This window comes from Clinocottus analis, unplaced genomic scaffold, assembly GCF_023055335.1.
Source record: "Clinocottus analis isolate CAN_PGR_092001 unplaced genomic scaffold, fCliAna1.0.p SCAF_23, whole genome shotgun sequence".
Taxonomy (NCBI): domain Eukaryota; kingdom Metazoa; phylum Chordata; class Actinopteri; order Perciformes; family Cottidae; genus Clinocottus; species Clinocottus analis.
In genome coordinates this window covers 1231433-1241155 of record NW_027175965.1, presented here as the reverse complement: position 1 = coordinate 1241155, position 9723 = coordinate 1231433, and positions in this window count along the sequence as shown.

Genomic DNA, 9723 nt, shown 5'->3' with positions numbered 1-9723 from the left:
GATCGCTACTACAAAGATAATGTAGTTGTGTTTATTATAAAGGCCAGATGCTCTTCATCCTGTAAGTATGTTGGCGATTCAGGCGATTGTTTGAAGATTATTTTCCAAAACCATGAATGGACATTTATCTGCTTTATGTTACCGTTATCTAGCAGTCAGTGGGGTCTACTCACTCCTGTCTGCCTGCGCACTCATTAAGGTCAACGGAGTCTTCCACATCCTGCCAGCATTACAGCTGTGAGTACACCAACAATTGCCATGTCCGTTGTTTACAGTCATTATGATAATTGTGGGCGAGTGGCTTTGGAGGAAGGCCTGATGGGACGGGCTGTCAGTATTGCTGCTAAGCAACTTCCTTGCAAGAATTAGTGACTTTTGGAGCCAGTGCTGCGAGCTAATGTCATCGGAGAAGCGTTGGTAACTCTGGGCTGCGTGTTACAACTGGATGCTTTTAAAATATAGTTTACTCTTGCTGGGTTCTCCAGTGTTGCAGAACCAGTTCTTATGCTTTTGCATCCCAACAAAGTTCAGGAAATACAATGTAATACCAAAGTGCTCTACTTTTTTTGTATCGAACTAAAATATCCCAATATATTCCACTGCAGTTCATGCAATATTAATTAGCAGCTATGGAATTGACCCTTGTGTTAGGCTGTTTCGTAAACTTTGAATGAAACTTTAGCCTCAGCCTGAAAGGCCCCAAAAAGATAGAATGATTGCAAATCTAGATTTTGCATTTGCTATTTACTATTACTGCACCTCCTTAAAACAAATATTTCAGGTTTTGTAATCGACTGGAATACCAAGATTAAAAGGGTCCATCTAGTGAATTAAAAAATGGGGAGCGCTCATAAATAATAGTTATCCATGCCGTCAATGGATCTGTATATGCCGACTGACTCTTTGAAAATATCTTCTTATCCCTTAAACACAGCTGCACAGGCAAAAGAAAAACAGACCGTAACATCCACTTGATAGTCCATGGTGATTTTGTGGTAAAAAAAGCAAAAATAATGACTGTTGCGAGAAGCTGAGACAGTCATGTTACCACTGGGCAGCAAACTGTTTGAGCGGGAGAGAGGGAGCATGATCCTCTCAGAGGAGTCAAATCATTATTTGTTTGCGCTTACATGTTATGTTAATTGATTTTGAGTGAGAAGGCATCTCCAATCCCCCTCAGTCCACACTGAAGCTGGATTTCGATCAACGCTGGTATCGATTTTTGCGTTTGTGCCAAGTGGCCATGTGCACTGCAAAAAAAAAGAAGAAAAAAAAAGGTTGCGCCTGTTAGAAAGCATTCTTGTACTCTCACATGCCAGATAATCATATGCATTTACGGCGCCCATGTGCGCACCATAATGACTGCCATCAGAAACACCGCTAAAGTGCCACGCTGAGTCTCGGTTTCAAACTCTCTTTGTTCTCGCTCGCTACCCCGTTCATCCCTCACGCGTGCGTTTCCTCTCACACGCAGGTGGCAACACATGGGAGACAGAAAATAAACATGCACGCAAACAAATATAAATCATTAATATCATATTTGTATCTACCATTTATAAATTATCCATGACTCTTCTAATAAGCTGCCGGAGCACTTTAACCGCCTCGTAAAGCCTTATTGATTACGGCACGATGTGTACATGCACAATCAAGTCTGGCGAGCTGAAAACGCATGAAGAGTTCCCAGAGAAGCTGGTTTGAGCAATATATCCATGCTTTCGTATTGTATATATTTAAAGGGCAGTCAGATTATATGCAATAAAACAATGTGATGAATAATTGATTCCTTGTTCTTGTGTAAGGGAAGGAAATGGTTGCCAGGACAACTAGTAAAGAACTATTCTCTCTCTCTCTCTCTCTCTCTCTCTCTCTCTCTCACACACACACACACACACACACACACACACACACACACACACACACACACACACACACACATAGTGTGATAAGGCTGTCTAATTTGCCCTGACCTCTCTGTCTCTCGACGCAGCCTCCACATGGACGGCCTTTAATTGTTTGACTTAGAGGATCTCCTTCCATCTCACCTGCACACACAAATAGACACACACACACACACACGCACACATTCACACACACTTTTCCTCTGATGAGGGGAAAGAGCAAACAACTCCCTGCATGTATACCCCAGATGCAAGGAGATCTATTTTCTTTGTACTGTTTTGTTTCATCTGCTTGATTTTGTTTCATTACCAGTGTGTCACAATAGAAATGCACTCACAGTGTATTTATTTTAATGAGCATTTTAATCACAGATCCCATATTTTCATAATAAGAGGATTATTCGCTGGCAGCAGAATACAGTGTGTGAAATTATGGATGCTGGGCACTGCTATCTGTCCTTTTTTCAGGGTATATTTAAAATAAAGATTCATCTGAATCCACTCAGGATCAATGATCAGTGCATCGGTACAGTAATACAAACATGCTAAATGTCTTACAGTTGTGAAACGAAGGGGATTTGGGGGATTTAACCCACAGCGAATAAAGAACAAAATCTGATCAGGAAATGAAAATGAATAATGTTGCCTGCCTCTGGGCTGACACACACACACACACACACACACGCACACATGCACGCACGCACAAACACACAAGCTCTGAGGAAAGGGGCTGAAAAGTCACAGCTGCAGTTATTCTTGGAGTACATTAATTTTCACATCCACTTCAGATTACGCTGATGCTGGCGGTTAGTGTGTTATTAATTAGTGAACTTAACGAGCAAAAAAACAAAAACATCATCATGAGAAGTCGGATATTTCTTTTTTGACTCGCAGTGAATACTTGTCTTTGATCCACAATATACAATGCATAGAATAGATACAGATGACTGGCCCTATGTAGAGCTCCATTCACATTTTCCTCTGATTAAAAAAAAACTTCCTCAAAGCTCGAGGTTCCTTTGATGCTTTTTAGAAGAAGAAGAAAAAAAACCTCAGGTGCGGCTGAATGATGCAATGTTGAGCTGCTCCTGATAGAGAGAGAGAAATGGGAAAGGCAGGCTTTAAGTTTCGAGAGAAAAGAAGAAGAAAAAAAGCAGTCGGGGACCTTACACATCCATGTTTATGCAGGCCGTTGAGATGGCTCAGGCTCTGGAGAGTTTATCTCTCTTTCTCCAGTCTCTATCTTCCAATCTCCCTCCCTTTGCTCTGTTCATTAATCAGCCCTTTATTAAACAAAAGCAGCTTCCAGCACAGCCTAAAAGGTGCATAGATAATCTAAGACAGAGTATTTACCCTTCCTACCCTCTTCCCCTTCACTGCATGGTAATGGGGAGGGAACGGCTCCCCATTACCAATTGAAAACACCAACCTTTGTAAATATTACATACAATTCTGTTTCAGGGTCTCCGAGCTATTGCGCCTCAGAAAGCCAAACGTCTGCTGTACAGTGAGTGCGGATAGAGGTGACGTGCGTGGACAACATGAATGGTGAGGTGAATTATCCACCGCCGAGAGTCTGGAATTTAATTACCACCGTTCGACACTGACGTTTTTAAAGGACATGGGCAATTTCGAGCACCATTGTCTAACCACTTGCAGGGAAAGCGATACGGCCGAGCCGGGCAATCAAACATCCCATGGCCAAGAAAACTAGGCCAGGATGTACTTTCTTTGAACAAGACAATTTAGAAGTTATAGTTTACTAGTCCATGGCAGAGGCAAAGGCACTCAGAGGGCGCGCAAAGGTTTCAATGTGTGTAACAAAGACAATGAGGCGGCGAACTGGAAAGGAGCCCTTAATAGGTGCCGGCTGGCCCTGGGGACCACGCTCGCATCTTTTTGGTCATCTATTCACAAGACAGCAGCGCATTCTCCCCACCACCAATCAGACGATTACAGGCTCCATACCAGGCGGCCTACTGGCAGCGAGGCAGTCTGTAAGAGCCCTGCATCTCAGACCCTGTCACTGAATCATAACTATGATGAATATGGCAGTGGGTTTACGGCAACGGCACTGTTTTTGTTAATGTGAGGTGCAAAATTGCCATTTATGTGGACCAGACGGCGTCACCCTCTTTGAAGCTTTGGAAAACTGTAAAAATACTGTAAAATGATGAGAAGGGCAGGGAGAGTGGTGCTAATCTAGACATGGTGAACATCCATTAGTGTTGGAGGGAAGGGGCAGCACTAATGTTGCTTCTCATCCGGCTGCTAATGAAGCCAGTTATGATGGAGACGCTAGTTTGGAGTTGAGCGGGAGGGCAGAGAGAAGCGATATTTTGCTACCCTTGCTATAATATTAAGTTATTTTATAGAGTGCTGCCAGTCCATTTTATCCTGCGATTATTAATCTGTTCGTTTCATCAACCCCCCCGTCTAGCTTGACTCCATGCCTCTTTGATTGCCCTGAGCATCAATGACTCTTCAGGCCGTTATCTAACCCACCATGATGCTGATCGTTTGAAGGCTCCGTGCATTTTAATGTCCGGATTACAATCCAGACATTGCTTTCAATCCCCACTGCCGTAGTGATAATGACACCACACAAAAGAGTGTGTTAGTGTACAAGCCTTGTCTGATGTTTGGAGCTCTAGTGTTTGATATCTATTCAGTGTTATTCGGTAGATCAGCTAGAACTGACTGGGACTCACTTTTGCCTCAAGTGTAACTCAAAATTCTTCTAAACTGTCAATATTTTACAAGCATTGCAGACTGCGTTAAGCATCTATTTTCAGTAGTCATCTTCCACAAGTGCCTTATTATCGAAAGATTTCTGAGGAGCTATGGAACAAATCCACACCTAAAAACAGTTGCCTTTTAGACCATACATCCAGCTTTTTGCATAAACGTGATTACCTGTCATGAAAACAAGAAACTTGGTTTTGTAAATTGGGACACAGGATTGTAGATTTTTTTTTCTGAGTGGTCCCGGAGAAAAGCTGATTTCTTGGTTATGTGAATAAAAGGATTTCTGTTTGGCTTTGTGCATGTATGCATGGGCCCGACAAAGACTTCAGGCTGAGAAAATATAGCTCCAACAGCATTAGGACAGGATGAAAGGAAAGATCATTACACGTACGGATTTATCAAAAATTCAAAATAATTCTATCCAGAGTCCAAGATAAAGTAAAAGTTCAGAGGGTTGGATCAAGCTACGCGAACCGCCCATCTCTCACCCACTAACAGAATTATTGGAAAAAAGTGGATCATTATTTGTGTGCTGGAGTCTGATGTGGACAGAAAAAAAAGCCTTCGTTATATAGTGCTACGTCCCTATTCTTCTACTTGTAGTCAACTAAGCTACCAGCGATGTCTGAGTTCCAACAGCTCTCACACAGAGAACAGCAACAAAGCTTCAAATTATTATCAATCACATGTTTCAGGCAGCTCCGACACACTGTCTCACCACGGCAAGCAGGAATGACCTTTAAAAACTACAAATTACATCACAATTCAGTGATGTTCATGGATCCATTTCATTTCTGCGTGTTCTTCCTCCAATGTGCTTTTCTTCCTCCCTCTGATTTCACATGTTCAGTGACACCAAAGATAGCCGAGTGGGGAAGCGCTCCACTTAGGAATTTCTTGCTGAAAGTATGTCGAAGTGAGCAATAATAAAAAAAAGCCCTATACAATGTCCATGCATATTATAAGAGATGAATATTGCAGTGAGCGTTAGCTGAGGTTAAAATGAGGATGTTTCACACAGCACAGAAGACTACGAACGCAGCAGCCGAGCATGTGGAAGCCTGAGAGGTGAAACCTTGGGATTGCAACCCGATGTAAAAGAATCATTCCACACAAAAAAACGAAAAGTCGCCTTGTCTTTATCTGTATGATCTCATTAGTCGTTAGGACTACACCACCCACAGGGATGTCGTTTCATGAATGTGCTAGTTAGCTACCCAAGCCTGTTTGAAAATATCAGCTCGATGACACAGCCTTCGCCGTATCTCTGTGCATCCATGTTATCAGTGACACTACAGCCGTGCCTCGCTTCATACATAAATCAGAGAGCAACATATAAGAGATATGGAACGTTTTGATCTTTATTCTGTGCAAGGCATGCTTTCCAGATATGTGTGCCGTATATGCTGGTATAAGCACAAATCTCATATGCTTAAGGCTACCGACAACTGCTTCCTCGGCTGATATTTTGTTTGAGCAGTTTTTTAATACAGTTAGTGAATTCGCCAACAGAGTCAGAGAAAGAGAGATGAAGGCTGAAGATTGTTCCACTATCAGCAGAGAGAGGCTATAGCCACTGGCCTCTGTGAATAGAGCGGAGCAGAGATATACTGGACCTCTTTTGACACAGGTATAGACTTCCAGCTCTTATCTGTCTAAGTCGTATAGTGCAGAAGATAACAGGCATTTTCCATATTACGGGAGAGTTCTGTGGACACATTGTTCTACGCAAGCGTCACAAAACTCTCCCAGACAAAATAAACACGCCGAGTTGGTAATAATCTCGATAAACAGATCCTCCCTTCATATGCAACGGGACAAGCTTTTGTTATCCGTGTCGTGTTGACCAATCACGGCGGAGCAGACTTTGGTTGAACGTAGGTAAAGAGCGCGTGTGGAGAGCAAAAGGGGGAGATTGCATTTTCTGGAATACATACATAAATATTTTCTGATACATTTTGATCGGAGATTCAGTTAGAACGGGATTGCCATTCGTATTGCCAAAAGGATAACAACTGACTTTGTTGACCCTTTAAGGATAATTTAGAGAAAAAGTCATAGATTCTAGAAATGAAAGCCCATGGGTTTGAAGTCACGAGAAGAAGAAGAGACCATATTTGAACAAAAGCAATTTGTAAACCCGATTTTGTTTTTTTTTAAGAAGGCAAAGCGGTTTTGCCACATTTTCTGTAAGACGGCCACAAAGATTGTTGCTCTTGCGATGTCATATCGCACAAAAATCCACCCTACACATACTGCGTTTGTGCTCGTTGAGGAAGTTGAGGAGCTAATGGCAGCTACAGATGTAGCTTGTGTGTGGGAATCAATAAAGTGAGGCGGCAGTTTATTTTCAAAAACAAGAGCAACCCCCAAAGAGGTTAGCGTAAATGCTGCAATAGCATCAGTCGTATCAGAGCTGGAAAGTCTTTCTTCACTTAAAGAACGGCAAAGAATGCCACTGAAGCCTTTTTTTCAAGGAACATTTCTCTCCCCTTCCAACTCACTTTGTTCAGACTTTGATTGACAGATGGTTTATCTAATCAGCTTTTTTAAGCGCCTGCCCTTTTCCAAACAGTCAAATGACGACTTCTCAGATGGTTTGTGTGACCATCTGGTGAATCAGGTGACTACAAAGAAGCATCTCGTCTGCATATTCTTGACATTTACCATCAGGGATGGGGTTGTGTTTTTCTTTGCAACTGTATCTGTTGAGAGGCATACGAGGACAGCTGAGGACAGAATCACCCCCACAAGCTGGGTCTTAACAGACATCAGTATGTTACCGCTAGAAGAGCATGACTCATGAAGCAGGATTACTGAGTCATCGCCTTAACTTTACTGAACCTCGTTAAAAAGAAGGTGAAAAAAACAGAAGTGTTTGGGGTTTCACTCTCTGCGAGCTCATTACGTTACTCTGCTATGTAAGACAATGACCATGCCCCATCAATTATCTAATAAGTGCAAAAAACAAGACAATAAGAGGATGCTAAACTGTTTAAATGTGTAATAGATAACAGGCAGCAGATTATACATCCGACTTGCATTCCAGTTGTTAACAATAATGCATTGTAATTCATGCTCTAAAATGATTCTTTCCCTTTGGTGCCACACCCTCTTGACAATTTGTTACTATTTCTTCTATAATCACCTGTCACCAGCTGATAGCAGGCAGTGCATCCCGAGCTCCATATTCATCTGGCTCCCCTTATTTTTTTTCTCTGAGCGAGATATACTTCCTCATTTGCCATCAGACCCTTCGCCCAGCTCAACCCAGCGGAAAAGCCCTTTGAAGTGTCACTTCACATCTCACCCTCAAAGCTGTGAAATCTCAATTTTCTGATAAGGCCAACCTCAATTTGTCAGGAGGTACTATTTATAGATCTGACAAGAGATAGAGCTGCACGAGTTGCGATAATTCTTAACAAGTACTTAGAGGCCATTGGCACTTTTGTGTGAAGTAAAAGCAGCGCTGCCCCAGTCGATTCGCCCGATAACGACGCATCGAGGAAGTAGATTGGAAATGGCGCCTTTGCAGCACTTTTATTTTGCCACTTTATTAGACATGGGTCCGGTGTGGCCCGGCTTCCTGTTTGAACTCATATACCTCCTGAGGGTTAAAGCTCTTTTAATATTGCAATTCAACCCACTTTGTGGATCTTATAAAGTAAGGCCTTGATCTACACTGCAGTCAAAAGGAAAACGTAGTACTTTAAGCAGCCTTCGGCGTAAGGTGCACCCGCATGCATACAGTGTACACATTACGAGCGTACTCTGAGAATGCAGTTAACTAAACTGTTCACTATACTGCAAACTACAAGGAAGTGTCTGAAAGAAAGTAAAAATTTAAAAAAAAACTAACAGTGCAGGCACATTTGATTGCACAGGAATGATTACGAATATTTTATTTCTACAGGTCTGTAAAACCCTAACACTGTTAAGGCCGTTCTCTCTCTCTCTCTCTCTTTCTCTCTCTCTCTCTCTCACTCTCTCTGTAAATTATAGAGTAGAGATATATAATAATGATAACAATAATAATAATAATAATAAGTTCACCGCCACTTTATTATTATGAATAGGAGCCACTGAAACAACCCGCAGTTTCTTTGTCTGAAAATACTTTCCAAAAGTAGTAGGTGGTTTTCTTTGACTGGTATCACACAGAAGCAGAAGCTGCTTCCCTGAGACCAAAGTCATTTCATTTAATTCTGTTTTGTGATGAGATGAAAGTGTAAATCAATTAAACTTATACATAATGGTTTCAGAAATGCAGAAAACTCTCTTGAGAGGAATTGGAGAAGAAGAAAAGCACTTATGTGCAATTATAGACTCTAATCTGAAGTAGGATGTAAAAAGGACGAAGCAAGTTTGCCTCATTCATGATCACTAAAATGTCATTTCTTTCATGAAGTTAATATTCTCATGAATTTAAATGTCAGACCTTCCAAAGCCATTCATTTAACATGCTGATCGTTCACCCACAAACACAGTTTCATTTGAAGTGAGAGGTGCTCATGTAGCCTTGATTAAAGTCATTTGCACATATTATTGTTGGATTTTTCTTCCCGATGTCAAGATGAATAGTAGCCATATGTTGTGACATAAGTTAATAAAACCATAAGGACTGATCATGTCAGATATGATGAGGTTGGCTATGGAGTGACTTACCTGTAACAGGTACTTATTTACACAAGAGTGACTGGAAATAATCAACAATATATTTTAGGCCACACTGTGATAGCAATGCATTTCTCTGCTGTAACTTTATAATAATTCCATGTTAAAAAACTAACAATATGATATAATTTGGCACACGCTGCACTTTATTTTTACTTGAGCATCCATGCTTTACTTACAATGTTTCTAAGGCCTGAGCAGCCATTTTCGAACTTCGGTATCTGTTCCAATAACAACTCTGTCTCCAAGTTTAATGAATTCTCCCTTGCATGTCAATACCACTAAAAATGATGCAGGAGCAATGCTCACCTTTTTTTTCAAACATGTCTACCTGCTTATCTTTAAAAAGCAGGCCGATCATGTTGATAAGGAAGATGGCACCACAGTCCTGCAAACCATT